Source organism: Geotrypetes seraphini, chromosome 12 (assembly GCF_902459505.1).
Source record: "Geotrypetes seraphini chromosome 12, aGeoSer1.1, whole genome shotgun sequence".
NCBI classification, from domain to species: domain Eukaryota; kingdom Metazoa; phylum Chordata; class Amphibia; order Gymnophiona; family Dermophiidae; genus Geotrypetes; species Geotrypetes seraphini.
Window position 1 is genome coordinate 24,039,302 of NC_047095.1, and position 18,431 is coordinate 24,057,732.

Sequence of the window (18,431 nt, forward strand, 5' to 3'; positions counted from 1 at the left end):
CAGATTTTTTAACCTCTGATTAACCAATTAGTTGAACACAAAATTCTAAGAAGTCTTTTTTACTGGCAGACTTGCATGTTGCCTGCTGCATAGTTAGGACGAGGAACAAGGAGGTCTGAAGGTGGACCTCATGTTGGCAAATGCGGAGGGGAGTGGGAGGGAAGGTAGAACTAGGAGAAAGACTGAAGACTTGAAGGATTATGAATTTTTATTTAAACTAGAGGATTTGAGAGCACAAGGGATAAAGATATGCCAGACTGGATAGGAGATAGGAATAAAGAAAGAGATACACCAGGTGAGGGAAATGTTAAGGTGTGGTGTGTGGGCGGGGGGGGGGGGAGGTTTAATATCTAAGAAATATCCAGGTCTGATCCAAGTCTTGTAATATAACTGAACCCTGGATATCCAGATCTTAAAAGAATCATCTCTTCCCTCCTCACATAGATACCAAGAACCAGATCAGCACTAGAATGGAGGTTCAGGCTAAAGGTGGAAGGAAGTTACTCTCCCTTGTACATTCAGCAGGTCAGAATGAATGGCATTGAAATCTTTTCTCAGCTCCTCTAGAGAGAAAGGAAGAACGATAGGAGGTTTCAGGAAAAAGAGGACAGCAATATTAAGAGAATTGATGCAGTGAGATAAATATTGAAGATGGAAGATACACACGTTTTGCCTGTCTGCTGCGTCAGAAGCAATAAATGCCAGTTATTTTTCAGTTCCAGCTTCCACCATAACTGGTCAGAAAACTGCCTCAGCCTAGGATCAATTGTGTTGGAGCTTTCAAAACAAACTATCTCAAGCTGATGTGTTGTTCTGGCATTTATTCCCCCTGTCGCAGTCGACAGGCAAACATGGACCTGTCAAGCTTTTAAAAGAAACAATAAGGTGTGTATCTTCCAATGATGACCTACTTGAACTTTCAACTATGTATTTGTAACTATGACCTAACTATTAATAACTGTACTGATCTACCTGTACTAGCAACTCTATTGAATGTCCGTGTCAAAATGTCTATTATAACTTCCTGAGCAACTGACCCAACCTCTTCTAATATAATCCGACCATGAACTGAATAGGTAAAGGTGAAAAAGAACACCTGATTAACATATTGACCGTCTGCCTTGTTTTCTTAGTGAGAAAAATATTGCCTATGAGAGCAAAAAGGATGATCAAGATTGGAAGGAGTAGGATGGGAAGCAGTGTTGCCAGTTGGGCAGTTTTCCCGCCCAATTGGGCTACTTTTTAAGCCCCCCCCCCCCCCGGTGGGAAATAAAGGGCTTGGGCAGGTGGCAGATTTTTGGGCTATTTTTGTTTTAATAATGGGCTATTTTGGGTTGGTATTTTTTTTCATTGGTTCTGCTGCAGCACAACGGGCCAATCACAAATGACCTTAGAACTCTGAGGTCATTTGTGAATGGTGCCTTGTGCCCCAGCTGAACCAATAAAAATTCATTAATGATGAGACTGGAACAGACATGCTGAACAGTAAGCTCAGCACCTACACACTGTGAGAGCATGGCTGCTGATTGGTTGGAAGGTGTCATGTGACGGCTACAGCAGGAAACTGACTGTATTTAGCGTGCAGTACCTCCTGAGCCCTGAGTCCAGACCTGAGGAGGAAACAGAAAGGATTTGTACATAGAAACTGATGTCTGCTGCCTGCTTGTTTCACTTGAGACCTGAGAGCCTCTCAGGATTTGGAAATCCGAACAGCCCGTTTCAGCAACTCAGCACAGCAGGAGGATTCGGAAGCCAGCATGAGCAGCAGTGAGCACAGTGGGCAGGAGGAGGTGATTCAAAAACTCTCCAGCACCAGAAGTCAGGTAACTAATTTATAAAGTTAGGCCAGGGGATACTGGAGCCGGGCAAAGGTGGAAACAAAGGGAAACCATGCCAGTTTTCGGGACAGGACTGGGGGGGGGGGGGGACGACAACAATTGCCCTTACTCTAAAGGCCCTTCTTGAAGTACACGCGGGGGGGGGGGGGGGGGATTCAAAGAGAGTGGAATATGCTGGACTGAAGGTAGAGGGGAAAAAATAATGGGCCTGGAAACAGAGGAGAGGGAGAGATGGTGGACAATGGGATGGAGGGAGAGAAAAGAAAGGGGGATAATTTGAACCCAGGGAGTAGTGTGGAGGGAGAGGGTATAGAGACACTGGATAGGAGGGTAGTTGGGAAAAGAAAGGGAGAGATGGGGTGGTGGGGAAGGAGGGAGAAAGATGTTGGATGAAAAAGTAGTTGAGTAAAGGAAAAATGGTAGGGCTGGGGTTAGCGGGATCCAATGCTGCAGGTGCTCTTTCACTCTTTGGCCCCCCCAGCACACAGCATGTCTTAAGTAAACATACTGCCTTCCACTGCCTGGAAGCTTTCCCTCTCTACTGTCCCCACTTAGGAATGAAGCAGTAGCAGAGGGAAAAATTCCAGGCCATCAAAGATAGTGTGCTTTCTTCATACTGCTGATGGCCTGAAGAATGCAAGTACATAAGAACATAATTGCCATACTGGGACAGACCAAAGGTCCATCAAGCCCAGTATCCTGTTTCCAAAGGTGGCCAAATCCAGATCTGAAGCACCTAGCTAGATTCCAAGTAGCAAAACAGATTCTATGCTGCTTTTCCTAGGAATATGGATTTCCCCAAGCCATCTCAATAATAGCACAGACCCCCTGAGGAACCACACTATTTACCACTACATCCCTCTGCTAGTAATACATTAGTGACGACTTTGTTTCCACTGTGGTCCAGACTGGACTTCTCTGGCATACCTTTCTCTATGGGGGGAAAAAAGCCTCAGATCCCCGCACACCCTCTGAACTTATATTGTAGGCTGTGCTAGATAGGGAAACTACTTCACAAGCTTCAAAATAGCCCCAGTTGCTAATGTCTATCCCACAATATTCAATAAACTATTATGCGTATCCTTAAATTCTTTAAATAGCATTGAACATTCAATAACTTTGTAAGAAAATCGTGGGAAATTTATCTTTATGATCAAAGTGACACTAGTCTCATGCTGCAGTAATTCAGGTTCTACTCACTCCATTTGGTACTCCCCTGAATTCTACTGGTTCTTATTGTTTTTGTTTTCATTTATTTGTTTTTTTGATTGAATGTACTCAAAAGCACAACAGAAAGCTGTTTGATAAGTTCCTCATAATTAAGACTCCTGATGCAGGCCAGTTAGGCCGAAACAGGGACGTTTTGAGTCTATATTTGAATTAATAAAACTGTTTGAAACCCAGAGGTTGCCTTCCCTGTCTGTTCTTCTTTCTTTGGTGTGAGAAGGGATTTGTCTCCTGTGCTTGCCACTGATTTTTAGCCTCAGCCAGTCACAGCTCTCCCTTTTACGGTAAGTGCTTGTTTTTATTGTGCTTTTCCTGAATGTTTTATATTTGAGTTTTGGTTTTGTGCAGTGTATAAATAAACATTTTTGTATGATGCATTTTTTGATAAATTAGAGGCAATTCCAGTGGAAATTTTTTGGGCTACTCCGACACAAGTTAGGCTACTTTTGGGCTATTTTTTGCAATGAGTTGGGCTGGAAATTTTTTGCCACTTGGCAACCCTCATGGGAAGAGAGGGGAAGACTGGGGACCATGAGAGAAGAGAGCAAAAGTTGGGGGAGAGGAAACAAAAGTGTATTAGGCTGGGGATATTGAAGCAGATTTTAAACAAGGGATGGAACAAGAGTGTGAAGAGAGAGGGAAAGAAGGGAATAGCAGGAGGAAGAAAGGGTTGAACTGAATAAGAGAGAGAAGGGACCAAGTACGATAGAAACAGAAGAGAGGATAAGAGAAAGAAATTGTTATGAAAGAAGATAAGTTTCTATAATAGGCTCACAGTGTGGTGAAAGTTATATAATAAACAATAATGTCCAAAACTAAAACAAGCTTTAAAAAAAAAAAAAAAAGCCTAAATGGGGGAGGGAAGACAGGAATTTAATTCGGAATATCTGCTCTAATACCAGTAAAAGCTAGTCCCAGTTTTTGTCTTTCCGTCTTTCTTCAACTTACTCCCCTGCTTTCCATTCTTCCTCTTTCTCTCCCCTTCTACCCTGCTTTCATATGCTTCAGGAGGCAAAATTACAGGGGAAAAAGTGCTTTCAAAAAGGGTTTCTCTTTCTGGCTTTTATTTTGGATGTCTTGCCTTCGCCTCACTTACATCACCTTCCACCGAGCCATCATTGACTCTCCCTTCTGCACAACCCCACAAGCTCACACGTCACCACATAACACTCATGCATTCATTCTATCCCTCTTCTTATTCTCTCTCGCACTGTCAACTAAGTCTTCCCGCCCTCTCAGTACTCCTCTGTTCCATCCTCTCTTCCACCACCACCACTGTTCACCTGGCACTAGGACCACTGCGGTTTGCTCATCTTCCCCCTTTCTTCGCACCCACTCTGTTGTGCGTTCTGGTTGCTGAGCAACTGATCCTTAAGAGAAAAAAGGTCTACTACTGATATGCCCAACTTTTTGTGCCCTTTGAGACTCAATTGGGCTGGAAACACGTTTAAAAATAGCCACCACAATGGACTCCAGAGAGAGAAGAACGATACCTGGAGCATACCCCTAAAGCTGGCAAGAAAACTGCAGCAAGGAAGAGAAACGCTGAGCACAGGCAAATTAAATGCCTACCAGAGGATGGGTCCTAAGGGAAAGGCTGGTGTATAGAAAAGCGCGGCAGCAAGACAGGACCCTATTATTCATTTAAGTACTGCTTTTTGTACAGAATTTACACTCTGTACTAATAATGACAATGGCTTTGGTTAAAAATATATATAAAAAAATAAAACATCTAATCCTGAGCACTAACAGGGCGAAGAGCTACTACAGACTACGCAGTAACTGCGTAGACTGGATGGCTAAAACTGTGCCCCGCACACTAGGCCTGCAGTATGCTTGCAGGGCGGACGTGACGTATCTCTTGCGCGTACAGCGTCACTCTACCTTCCGATGACAACGGTTTTGAAGGGGGGGGGGGGGGCTTTTAGTACTGGTGGCTACGAATGGGACCATTTTGGCCACACACTTGCTATTACTTTGTTAGCCAAACAGGGTTGATACAGAATAATTCAAGAATACACAAATTTTGCAGCCCTCTGGCCAACCTTCAGCCACCTAAATATTTTCTGAGAGTTTTAAAACGTTGCAGAAAGAGAATATTAAATAGGCATTCTGAGCAAAACTAAAAGAAATCGTTTTCCAGTCTTGTATCTCCAGTTCGATTTATCCTCTATTCTTTTACTCGTCTTCTGTTACATTCCAACTTGTGTGTACTTGCAAACGTATGCAGTGTTTAAATAATAGAAATGAGGGTCGTTGCAAATTTAGTACTAGCTCCCAAGATTCAAATAACACCCGAAACTATGAAAAGACAGCAGTGCAAATCTTACAACAGGTTCTAAGAAGCCAAAATACATCCTATTGAAAATAAAACGACTATTACAATAATTCTCTTTACTTATACTAACCATGCTAAAAATATTTATATTGTACAGTCATTTCACTGCAAGTGCCAGGCGTACTCTACTAGCAGCTGCACTAAAGTAGCATAATCCCTCCCCCCAACAGACACCAAAACAAGAAAATACACAGGAAGGTAGCAATAAAAACCTTGACATCCTAGAACAGCATGCCTCCTAGGAATGTGCAGAATAGAAAAGAGAATAATCTGAACAGCTACAGATCCTGATCCAGAACCTACATGCTAGTAGAGTACTACTACTATTATTATTTCTAGAGCACTACCAGACATATGCAGTGCTGTACAAGAAGACAGTCCCTGCTCAAAAGAGCTCACAATCTAAATAGACAAGCCAAACAAGATGCCAGAGTGGGGGGAATGGTTAATCTGATGCCTAGTGTGGGGAGTAGGGTTATGAATTGAAGTCTATATCAAAAAGGTTGGTTTTCAGTCTACTTTTAAAACAAGGGAAGTAGCATGACGGATAAACTCAGGTAGTTTATTCCAGGCATATGAGCCAGCTAGATGAATGGAGTCTGGAATTGGCAGTGGAGAAAAAGGGTACAGATAAAAAAGCAGCTTATTGAAGAATGGAGTTCTCACGGAGGCACATAAGAGAGGAGAGATACTGAGGGGCTTTGGCATGAACACACTTGTAGGTTAGTAATAGAGTCTGATTTATATGCGGAGGCGGACAGAGAGCCAGTGAAGTGATTTGAGGGGTAAGGTGAATGTAGCGAGGCTGGCAGAGGATAAGTCATGCAGCTGAGTTTTGCACCGCTTGCAGGGGGGCGAGGCAATTCAGCAAGAGACTTGTTACAAGTAAATTGCAGTAGTCTAAGCATGAAGTTATGAGAGTGTGAACAAGAGTCTGGGTGGTGTGCTCAGAGAGGAAGGGGCAGTGGCGTACCAAGGAGGGGGGGGCGGTCCACCCCGGGTGCACGCCCCAAGGGGGTGCACAGCTGGCCACCCACCAGGGAATAAGCTGCTGCTAGGGAAAGGCTGCAACTACCGCCATCGGGAACAAGCCAGCGCCGAGTTCTCCCTGCTTTTCTTCCCTGCGGGGCCGACCAACTCTCGCCACCCGATGTCAATTCTGACGTCAGAGAGGATGTTCTGGGCCAGCCAATTGCTGCCTGGCTGGCATGGAACGTCCTCTCCGACATTAGAATTGACGTCGGGCAGCAAGAGTTGGTTGGCCCCACGGGGAAGAAAAGCAGGGAGGGAGAACTCAGTGCTGGCCTGTTCCTGATGGCGGCAGTGGCAGCCTTTCCCCTGCGGCGGTGGCAGCAGCATGTTTCCCAATGGCGGTGGCATAGGGGAGGGCAGGGAGAAAGAAAGAAATGGGGGGGAGGTGTGGACAGGGTGAAACAAAGAAATAAAGCAAAAAATAAAAAATGGGGCACGGAGAGAGAAAGACAGACATACAGAAAGAAAGGGGGCATAGAGAGAGAGAGAAAGAAAGAAGGAGGCAGGGTGAAAGAAAGAAATGGGGCACAGAGAGAGAGAGAGACAGACAGACAGAGAAAGAAAGGGGGCATGGAGAGAGAAAGAAAGAAGGGGTCAGGGTGAAACAAAGAAATAAATAGGGCACGGAGAGAGAAAAAGACAGACATACAGAAAGAAAGGGGGCATGGAGAGAGAAAGAAAGAAGGGGGCAGGGTGAAATAAAGAAAAAGTTTGGGGAGGGAATTAGGTCTGGAGGAGAGGAAGCATACTGGAGGCTGAAAGAAGGGAAGAAATATTGGATGCACAGCCAGAAGAATAAAGTGCAACCAGAGACTGATGAAATTACCAAACAAAGGTAGGAAAAATGATTTTATTTTCAATTTAGTGATCAAAATGTGTCCGTTTTGAGAATTTATATATGCTGTCTATATTTTGCACTATGGCCCCCTTTTACTAAACCGCAATAACGGTTTTTAGCACAGGGAGCCTATGAGCGTCGAGAGCAGCGTGGGGCATTCAGTGCAGCTATCGCAGTTTAGTAAAAAGGGAGGGGGTATATTTGTCTATTTTTGTATAATTGTTACTGAGGTGACATTGCATAAAGTCATCTGCCTTGACCTCTTTGAAAACCCGCGGAATATAAATGATAATTAACATTTTCTCTGCATACAGTGTGCTTTGTGTTTTTAAAATTTTATTGTTGGTAGATCATTTTGACTTGGCCACGAAGGTAAGGGGGAGGGAGGGGAGCTGCTGAAAGACATCTAGTAATCCTTGCAGGCTTGACTGTGCAGGGAATTATTTTTGTAAAATCATGTTTTATTATGTGACTGACATTATTTAGACTTTAATTTCTATGAATGAATAGAATGAAAATGATATAAAATTACTTGCTTGTTTTTATGTGCGTGCGCTGAAGTAAAGTGGAGAGAGAGTGGGCTGAGGACGATGAAGGGAAATGGGGAAGAGAGAGTGGGGAGAAGACGCTGATTTATAAATTGACAATTGTACAGAATATTGTTTCTTTTTATACTTTAATATAATAAGTTCAATATAAAACAATTCAAGGTTTGTGTGGATGGAATCAGGTGGTTTGCGGGGATGGGGACTGGGGATTAGTCCAATAAAATGGTATTTTCTTATTTCTCATTATTTGTTTTATTTTTATTTGTTAATTTGTAAAGTGGTGATTGTTATGTATCAGTTTTTTCAAATTTACATCTACTGTCTTTATATTTTGCACAGTATTAGAGGACATGTATTACTGTTTTTGTGGTGTTGTGGTGTTGCATTGTATGCAAAGTCTGGTTTCTTGGCGGTTCAGTTTAACTTTTGTCTACATGTTTCTATTTTTAGTTTGTGATTATTCCATATTGGACGAGGGTGTATCTGTCTGTGTGTATGAATGGGACATGGCTTTCTGATAGCATCGACTGCACAGGATCAATTGACTGTGCAGGATCTGGCTTGTTTAGTTTTATAATGTATGTGTTGGTATTCTAGTGCTCACTGCAGTGTTTAAGATGCTGCCTTTTCCAAGGTACACTCTTGTTGTGCGATATGTGGATTGTTACTGAAAATCATATTTTTCATATAGATGGGGGGGTGTCAAAAAATGATGGGCCCTGGGTGTCACATATGCTAGGTACGCCATTGGGAAGAGCTAAATTTTGGCGATGTAGACATAGAAGCGACAGGCTTTAGCAGTCTGTTGGATGCATGCAGAAAATGAGAGGTCGGAGTTGAAGACGACTCCAAAGTTGTGAGCAGAGGAGACTGGACCAATAATAGTATTATTTACAGAAATGGAGAACGGAAGGAAAAGAGCTTAGGGTTTAGGAGGAAAGAGGAGCAGCTCAGTCTTGGACATGTTTAGTTTCATATGGCAATAAGACATTCAGGCATCAATGTCAGCCAAACAGGCTGAAACTTTTTCTTGGACTTTAGGTGAAATTTCAGGTGTAGAGAGGTAGATCTGGAGTCATCAGCATATAGATGATACTGGAAGTTATGGGAGGATATCAAAGTATATCACATTGGTCACACATGTTAAACACAAATTATACAGAATAAGTGACTACCAGTTAAATATAGAAATAAGCACATGTCAAATGGAAACACCAGAAAACCAGATTCTATATAATACAAAATTGAAGAAACAGAAAAGCAATGGCCTCATGCTTGTTCTTTCTGTATCTTGTATTTACTATTTTTGTACAATCCCACTCTATTCTGGGACAAGTGGGTAGTCAATCCCATCTCACGAGATCTCATGTAGGAAGCTTTTTTTTTATTTTATTCTCTCCTCCTACTTCAGGACTGCCTTCTAACTTCCAGTTGTCTTCCTACAAGCGAGACAGTAGGAGGCATTCTTTTCTGCTTCTGTTTATTGTCTTTCTTTTTTTAACTTCAGTAGTTTCACGGTTTTGTATTTTTTGTACTGCGGAGATTCCCTGTGGTGACTGCTCCTGCTGTGGGAGATCACAGATTTTACTGGAAAAGTGTGTTTCCAGACGATTGGCTGCTTTGCAGTGCACCCACCTGGACAGCCTGCATTCACAGATCTGGGCTCAGGGACCGTTCCCTTGGGAGTGTTGCTCACCTCAGGTTTGTCCGCTAGTGGGTTGGAATGCAGGCTACGTGGCTCCGGGATGGTGTATCCAGGATTGGGGCCAACTGTTTCTCCACCTGTTCGCATGCATGGCATATCCAGGTGAGGTGGAGATATACGGATGAGGCGTTGGGCCCAAGAGGCAGTCAGAAGAACAGCACTCCAGGTTCCAAGGCTTGTTAACCCTTTCAGGACCATAAGGATCGTAGGCCAATTTTTGTCGTTTTGACGACATTTTTATGGTAAAAAGGGCTCACAGATGCCAAAAAATTGATTTTTTTTGTGAAATATCATTATTTTTATTTTAAAAAATCACACTTCTGGCTTATATGGACAGTGTGGCAAGTGAATCTTCTCGTCAATCTAGCAACGACGCTAATGAATGAATGTCGGAACCAGTTTGTTTACATAAAGGCAGTATCATATGGAATCCGTACATATCAAATTTAGAACTGTAGACTATCCCAATCAAAATTTATAGGATTTTAAAGTTATGGGACAAATATGTCCCTTGGTCCTGAAAGGGTTAAGGAAGAGGATCTCCCTGTAAGCTGTTTCAGCTTCCATCTTGCAGCTCCTAGCACACTGCATAACACAGTGAGTAACAGGCTGAAATCCTGCGAGATTGATTTGTGTGTGTGTGTGTGGGGGGGGGTTCTCTAATTTGGGGTTTTCAGTGTTTTGTGAGTTAGCCCCAAGTCTTCCACCCTTCCAAAATCCTAAAATTGCTATGTTTTTAATTTTCCTGGCCATTTTACTATCAAAATTGCTTCCATGGTGGCCATCTTGGATTTTCCCAATTTAATTTAAAAGCTTTTTTCTGCCTCTACAAGCTTCATTTTTTTCAAGAAAACAGGTCAGATGGACTCATTGGGGCAGGATACTCAGATTCATGCCCCGTTTGCAGCAGATGGCTGTCAGACAAGCATACGTATTCCATATGCTGTTCAATGCATGGGGGACAGGACAGGCAGTGATGTTGGTTTTAGCCCCCCCTGCCTCCTTGGGGGATTCTATCACTCAGTCTATTCAAGGACTATCCAAAAAGTTAAAAATTAGGCCAGGGGCAGTGCAAGTGCATCCCCAGCAAAACACAGCGCGGTTCCTCCCAAGAACTCCAAGAAGGATTCACAGGAGGCGGCCATCCCACAGGATCAAGGTTTTCTCCCAGAATTTACTAAATATACTGTTTCAGGCTTATCTAGCCAATAAGAATTCACCATATCCACCTACAATGGAGTCTCTGTTGGCATCGGGTGCCCCTTCTTCCAGGGATATGGGTCCCCAATAAAGGAGCCATGCACTGCTGTGATACAATCCACCGATGGACAATTTAGTTGACCCAGATGATGTCCTCATGCCTTTGCTTTCTCAGACAGGCCCTTCCACAGTGGGGGATTTTGGCTGCAGTCACAGATCTCCAGGATTCAGATATGGGAAATGCTCTGGATCTTAGTGCGAAGGCTAATCAAACCTTCTATGTTGATAGGGATTATTTCACAATCCCTTCAGGAATTAAAATTAGAGGCTAGCCCGTCTTCAGTAGCACAATGCTCTCTCGGAGTTTTCCTCTTTTCCTGACCATCCAGACATTGTGAAGATGCTCATGGATCATTGGGAGGCACCAGAGGGTCCTCTGAAAGTCATGTCCAAGCTCTATCTGATGGCGGAAGCCTTTAATCAGCGTTTTGTTTCTCCAAAGGTTGACTCCTTCAAAGCACACTTTGCTAAGCGTACTTCTCTCCCAGTGAGGGCAGTGTGGTGTTGAAGGACGCACAAGAAAGACCATAGGATTGATTTTGTGCTGAAAAAGCTTTTTGATTCCGCAGCCTCTGGTGTGAAAGCAGCTGTAGTAGTATTGGTTGTTGCTAGAGTCTGTTGCTCCAAGTTGCACCATGATTCTGACACTATAGTGCTTAAGGATCTTTCCTTTTTGGTTTCTTGAGTGGACTATGTTGCTGATGCCCGTATGACCTATTCAGAGTGGTGAGCAACCTGATCAGACTACTCTATCTCCGCACACCGGATGTTGTGCATCAGACAGTGGTCTGGTGATTCATTATCTACAGCAACCCTCAGTAAACTACCCTTTAAGGGGCAATTACTGTTTGATAAGGGTCTGGACGATCTTATGGCTAGTGTGCTGGACTGTAAACCTACGTCTTTGCTGGGCAGCAGGCCTCGGTCCTCTAGGGGACCAGGGCGTTCTAGTTTTTGTTCCTTCAGGCAATATCGGGTCCCTTGGGTCAGAAATCTCATCAGAACACCAAACAACAGTTTGATGGGACGAGGCGACTGCAATCTTTGGAAGTTTGCTCTACTTCCACCTCAAAGAAGCAATTATAATACCAGGACCTTAGCTGACTGTTCGCAAATCGGAGGGAGGCTCTTGGCATTCCTGGGGGAGTGGATGGCAATCACTACAGATCACTGGATGTTAGACATCTGCGAGATAGGTACATACTCAAGTTTTATTGGTCTCTTCCAGAATTTTTCCTCGATTCTCCTGTGGGGAGACAAGACAAAGAGGCCAGCATCAGAGCCACTGTCCAAAGATTGCTGGATACAGCGGCCATAGAGCCAGTCCCAGAGTCTGATTCAAGCTCCGGCAGATACTCGATATACTTCATTGTGCCAAAGAGAAGTTCTAAAGACTGGAGACCAATCCTGGATCTCAAAGCGGTCAATATGGCCATCAAAGTTCCTCAATTCCGAATGGAAATGGTGAGGTCAGCGATTGCCTTGTTGGCGCCAGGGAAATTTCTAGCCTCTCTGGGTTTGATGGAGGCCTAGCTTCATATCTCCATTTTTCCTAAGCACAGAAGATACCTGAGGTTCCACATTTTGCAACAGCACTCCCAGTTTGCAGCCTTGCCATTTGGGCTGGTGAGTGCCTCGTACCTCTGCCAAGGTGATGGTGGTGGTGGCAGTCCACCTACAAAAACTCAGGATCTGAGTCCATCTAGAAGATTGGCTCATCAGAGCCCAGTCAGATTCCAAGGGGCCCCAAGAAGTGCACCAGGTCATCCAGTTGCTTCAGAGATTAGGCTGGGTGATCAGCTTTCAGACACGTCAGCTCATTCCAATACAAGACCTGGAATACCTGGGAGTCTGTTTCACCACGGGGATGAACAAACTGTTTCTTCTCAAGTCACACCAGGAGAAGCTTCGTCAGGTGATATGTGCCTTTCTGGACACTCAAGCCCCGACAGTCTGGCAATACCTGCAATATCTAGGGTCAATAATAGTGACTATAGATGTTGTTCCCTGGGCAAGGGCTCACTTGCGCCTGCTACAAGACATGCTTATCTCCAGCTGGAGTCCACAGAGAGATCCGCTGCATGTGCGCTGGAGGCTTGGCGCAGTCTAGCCTGGTAGTTGAATCCTCTGTCCAGACGACAGTCTTTACGGCTGGGGGCACTTTATGTGGACAGTCCAATACAGGGTCATCATCCCCTTTCATGAGAAAGTGGTCAATCGCCTGGAGTTTCCAGCGATCCAGCTGGCTCTCCTACACTTCAAAAGCATGCTCCAGAACCAGGTGGTTCAAGTCTTCTCAGACAATGCCATAGCAGTAGCCTATGCCAAATGACAAGGGAGCACCAGGAGCGCGCTTCTGAGGCAGGAGGCTCAAATACTCTTTTGCTGGGTGGTAAACCATCTTCTAACGTCTTTAGAGGCACCCATAGCAGGAGTGGACATCTTGCAAGCCGATTATCTCAGTCATCAAGCTCTGAATCCCAGAGAGCCTTCCAATGTATAGTAGAAAAATGGGGATGCCTAATGTTTGATCTGATGGCATCGGCATCCAACAAGAAGGCGGCTCATTTCTTCAGCCGCTGTTGTCACAAACCAGGAAGTGAAGGATTGGATGCCATGGTGCAGCCTTAGCCAGAGGCCTTTTCTATGTCTTTCCTCTGTGGCTCATGATAGGACATCTTCTGAGAAGAATCAAGACACACCAGGGGTCGGATGATTCTCGTGGCACCCGATTGGCAGAGGTGCCCATAGTATGCTGACCTGATTCATCTACAACTGGATTGGGAGCTCAAACTTCCTTGTCACTCTCGCCTTCTCATGCAGGGTCCCATAGATCTGCAGCATTCAGACCGCTTTGGGCTTACGGCCTGGCTCTTGAGCACGCAGACAGTGTGCAAAGGCTACTCAACAGGAGTGATAGCTACCATCTTGCACAGCAAGAAGTAGTCAACTGCGGCACCATAAGCGAATGCTTGGAGGTGTTTTCATAATTGGTGCGATCAGAAGAACAAAGACCCGAGATAGACGTTGATCCCGATTGTACTTGCCTTTCTTCAAGAAAGCCTGCAAAAGGGCCTTGCAGTAGGCTCCCAGAGGGTTCAGATAGCTGGACTTTCCTGCTTCGGTCCTAAGGGGCCCTCAGGCCCCTGGGGAGCTCTCTGGTCAGGTTTCTGAAGGGCATTGCGTCAATAATAATTATGCTCAGAATACCTTATACAATCCAGTGGGAATTCTGATTCCACTTTCTCAAAGCGAGTCAGTGGTGTTGGAATTCTTCATCATTCCCAATACATGGAAAGAACTCAATATGTTTTTTAGAGATATATGTTTTTAAAGATTTTTTTCTCTCTTTTTGCTTTTTAAAGATTTTTTCCTATTTTCACATCAATATAACTTATTATAGCTTAAATAGCTTGTATATAGAAAAAGGTTTAAAAGTGCATCACTTAACTTAAATCCTTATCGGTTCCCCTTCCCGATGCGTTTCGGAATTCTTTTTCAAGGTTGGGGGAACAAGAGATAAGGTTAATCCTCAACTATACATTTACTGCCACTGGCTATCAAGAAAGATCTTTTCATAACTTGAAGTGAGTCATAATAGTTTGGTAGATGGCTCCATTGCGTCAGCCATTCCCGACTTGGAATCTCAATCTAGTTCTCAAGTCACTTGCTAATCCACCTTATGAACCTTTGGACCGGGCTTCTTTGATGGATCTCACTGTCAAGTAATATAAATCAAGTTTGCAGATGACACTAAACTATGTCGGACAGTTGGGTCACACATGGACAGCGAAGAACTCCAGAGAGATTTGAACCAGCTAGAGAAGTGGGCGGAAAAGTGGCAGATGAAGTTTAATATAGAAAAATGCAAAGTGATGCACCTGGGCAGGAAAAATAAGGAACATGAATATAAAATGTTAGGTGCGACATTGGGCAAGAGCGATAGACTGGGAGTACTGATAGACAGGACCCTGAAGCCATTGGCTCAATGCGCAGCGGCGGCAAAGAAAGCAAACAGGAAGTTGGGCATGATAAAGAAGGGAATCACAAGTAGATCGGCGGATGTCATAATGCCACTTTACAGAGCAATGGTCAGACCACACTTGGAGTACTGTATCCAACACTGGTCTCCCTACCTAAAGAAGGATATAACCCTGCTGGAGAGGGTGCAGAGGTGAACCACAAAGCTAGTAAAGGGTATGAAGAATTTGAGCTACAAAGAACGCCTCGGAAAACTGTGCTTGTTCACCCTGGGGAAGAGAATACGAGGGGATACGATAGAAACTTTTAAAATAATAAAAGGATTCGACAAAATAGAGCAAGAAACACCGTTATTCACGTTGTCAAATGTGACTCGGACAAGAGGTCATGGACTGAAATTGAGGGGCAACAGGCCCAGGATAAATGTCAGGAAGTTCTGTTTCACACGAGTGGTGGACGCTTGGAATGCTCTCCCGGAGGAGGTTGTGACGGAGACCACCATTCTGGGATTCAAGGGAAAGTTGCAAATCACATTGAGGGATACGGGTAAACAGGGTCTTCATCAGGGAACACCTGGCTTAGCCTCCGCGTGTGCGGGTTGCCGGACTAGATGGACCTAAGGTCTGATTCGGTGAAGGCATTTCTTATGTTTCTTGGTGGCCATTACATCAACCCGTAGAGGTTCCAAGCTTCAGGCTTTGTCCTGCAGAGATCCCTTTCTTCGGATTACGGAATACAATGTGATCTTGCGTACTTGTTCCCTCCTTTCTTCCAAAAGTGGTCTCTAGTTTCCACATCAACCAGGAAGTCCAATTGCCGGCCTTTGAACCCTCAGGTTCGATCAAACATGACAGAGTGTTAAAATCGCTGAATGTGCGCAGACTTGCTGTGATAGTTAGAGGTCATGAACAAGTTTCGTTTGTCCAATCATCTGTTTGTGTTGGTTGGTACCATAAGGCTGGCTTCAAAAGCCACCATTTCTAGATGGATCCACATGGCTGTTTCTTCTGCCTATATTGGAGCTGGAAAGTGGCCTCCCCTTTTGATAAAGATTCACTCCACATGAGGAGTTGCTTCCTCGTGAACAGAATCTCCAGTAGTATCCCCAGAAGCAGGATTCTGCTTTTAGATCTTCAGTTCTAGCGGCAGGCTCATCAGTCCCACCCTGACTTTGAGGTACTGCTCTGTTACATCCCACTTCTCCAGGAATAGAGTGGGATTAAATAAGAAAGAAAGATTAGGTTCTTACTTTCTAATCTTCTTTCCAGTAAATCCACTCTATTCCCGGAACCTACCCTGGGAATTGCTGATTCACCGATTGTCTGCCTCAGTAAGTATTGGTAAGTTGGACTTCTGATTCTTTGACCAGCCTTTCTAGGATTAACATCTGACCACATTGTGCACTTTGCTCTGGAGGGTTTTTAGCTAATGTGCCCCCCACCCCACCCACACACACACAGTTAGTGCAGGATGTGTCTCCTTGTTGTCCTGAATTTAAGGTTTATAAGATTTATACAATTTGTTTTGAGAGTTCATGATTGTTATACAGTTTTATGACATGAGCAGATTAGATGTGTTTCTCGAGGAGTATCCCTTTACTCCTCCTTCTTTTCTGTGTCCTGTACAGATATAGCTGTCTGCTTTTGTGCCAACTGGAAGCCAGAGTGGATCAAAAAGATGTAAATGAAGCTTCCTACAAGAGATCTCGCAGGATGGATTGACTACCCACTTGTCCAGGAATAGAGTATGGATTTACAAGAAAGATTAGCAAAGGTAGGAAACTAATCTTTCCTTATCTCTAATATGCCATTTTTAATCTTGTTACTTTTAACCACTTTATATATGAGTCAAGAACCACTATAATGTACATTGTCCTGCCAATTAAGTTCCTGCTATAGTTTCCCTACATACTTCTCCCTCCGTATTTGCGGTTTCCGTATCTGCGGTTTCACTTATTCACGATTTTTCGACTGCTGACTCTGCCCCCCCAAAAAACGTCATCACTAAAGTTTTTTCCTTTTACTGTACAGTACCGATAAAAAAGTTTATCACTTACCATTACTGTAACTCTGAAAATCAATGCTTCCATGCTTTCTCCCACAAATTTGCTGCTTCCATGCTTCCCAATGTACAGAGAAAAACGCTGCTTCCTGGCAAGTGCTCCGTCTTACCTTTGCCTCAACTGTTTTTCCTGGGTCCCAAACTGGTTTTTGTGTCGGGACCGATGCCTCACAGCAAAAGAAAGGGAGTTATCCGGCTGGACCTTTCCACAACCGGACAAAAACAGATGGAACACTTCCTGATGAGTTCACCAGCCGTACAAGGAGGGGGAGCCTCCACTGTAGCTCGGGTGGAAGGAGACGCTGGAGCCATGGGGTTTGAGAATCGCTTTCCCCCCCAGCAGCACGATCACCGCCGAACCCAGCAATGGAAGGCTTGGGCGATGTGAGCTCTGAGAAGCCGATGAGCCCGACGTTCTCACATGGGGGAGGGCACCAAGCAATCCAGGATGCTGAATCAAACACCTATCGAGGAGCAGAAGCTGCTGACTCTTCACAGACGGCGACACTTCAAAATATTTGGAGAGTGCTCCAGAAGTTGGAAGCTGCTTCTACTAAATCAGCAGGAGATATCCTGAATGTTGTGAGTAAATTGGATGACTTGACTATTTCAATTCAAAATATAAAAACAGAAACTAATATAATATTTGAAAAAATTGAAAAAGAGATTTCCTCATTGCAAAATGTTTCTTCAACAGTGGTAAAAGATAGACTTTTTCTACTAAGGAAAATTGAACAGTTGGAGAATTATAACTGGCGCCTTAATTTGCGTATACTGAATTTTCCTAAACTTGCTTTTATTACACCAATTGAAACCTTTAAAAATACTTGAGAGAGAATTTGAAATTCTCATCTGAACTTTTGCCACCAGTAAATAAAATATATTAGGAATTTGGAAAAGCTGCCTCCTAATCAAATGGATATTCCCCAATCAATGGATTTAAACAATATAACAGGTATACTAGAAAGCTCTCAAGAAGAAATTGAAAACTGCGGAACTCCTTAGTGTTTGAACAGGATTTGAATGCAATTATGAAAGCTTATTTTCAATTCTCTCAGAATTTTTTCATGGGTCAAAAAATCTGGATATACCCAGATGTAACAAAGACTACTTAAGACCAAAGGAAGTTGTTCTTAGCTATGCGAGAAAAAGTATTTAAAATGGGAGCTACATTCCTACTTAGTTACACCTGTAAATGTCTTTTAAGATATGCTGGGACCAAATATGTTTTTCTTGTACCAGAACAGCTTTGACACTTCTTGGACACAAAGAAAGTTACTAATTAATAATATAAAAGTGCTGTAGAAGATTGGGCTGTGTGTCACGTTAAGCTTTTGCCTCAGATTTATAGTGTAATTTGTTTAATTAATGGAGACCTCCATGTCTCTTTATTTCTTGTTTCTCACTATTGTTAATTGAGGTCTAAGAAGGGGATTTAAAATTATTCTATACTGAATAAGGGATTTCCCTTCTTCAGTTCTTCTATATACATTTTTTTTTCTTCTTGATGTTTTTTGGTTATATTAATTGTTTTTCTTGCTGTTTAAATGATCTTCCATTTTTCTGTAACAAGTGGATTCTTGTGTATTTTATTTAAAATTAT

The 18,431-nt window shown here is 43.5% G+C and overlaps 1 protein-coding gene across 21 annotated transcripts in view; it reads right to left on the reverse strand.

Annotated features, from left to right (window-relative positions):
• The window catches only part of BRDT (bromodomain testis associated), a 244,221-nt gene that overhangs the window by 210,464 nt on the left and 15,326 nt on the right, over nt 1-18,431 (reverse strand). For 8 of the 21 annotated variants that reach the window (XR_004536622.1, XR_004536615.1, XR_004536632.1 and 5 more), the window contains exon 1: nt 4,349-4,408. The exons of 9 other annotated variants lie outside the window; for them this stretch is intronic. The gene's annotated coding sequence lies outside the window, so the exon portion shown is untranslated. Of the gene's footprint in view, nt 1-4,348; nt 4,424-4,637; nt 4,842-18,431 lie in introns of those variants that run through there. 4 more of the 21 variants (XR_004536627.1, XR_004536617.1, XR_004536628.1 and 1 more) reach the window with 2 other exon arrangements.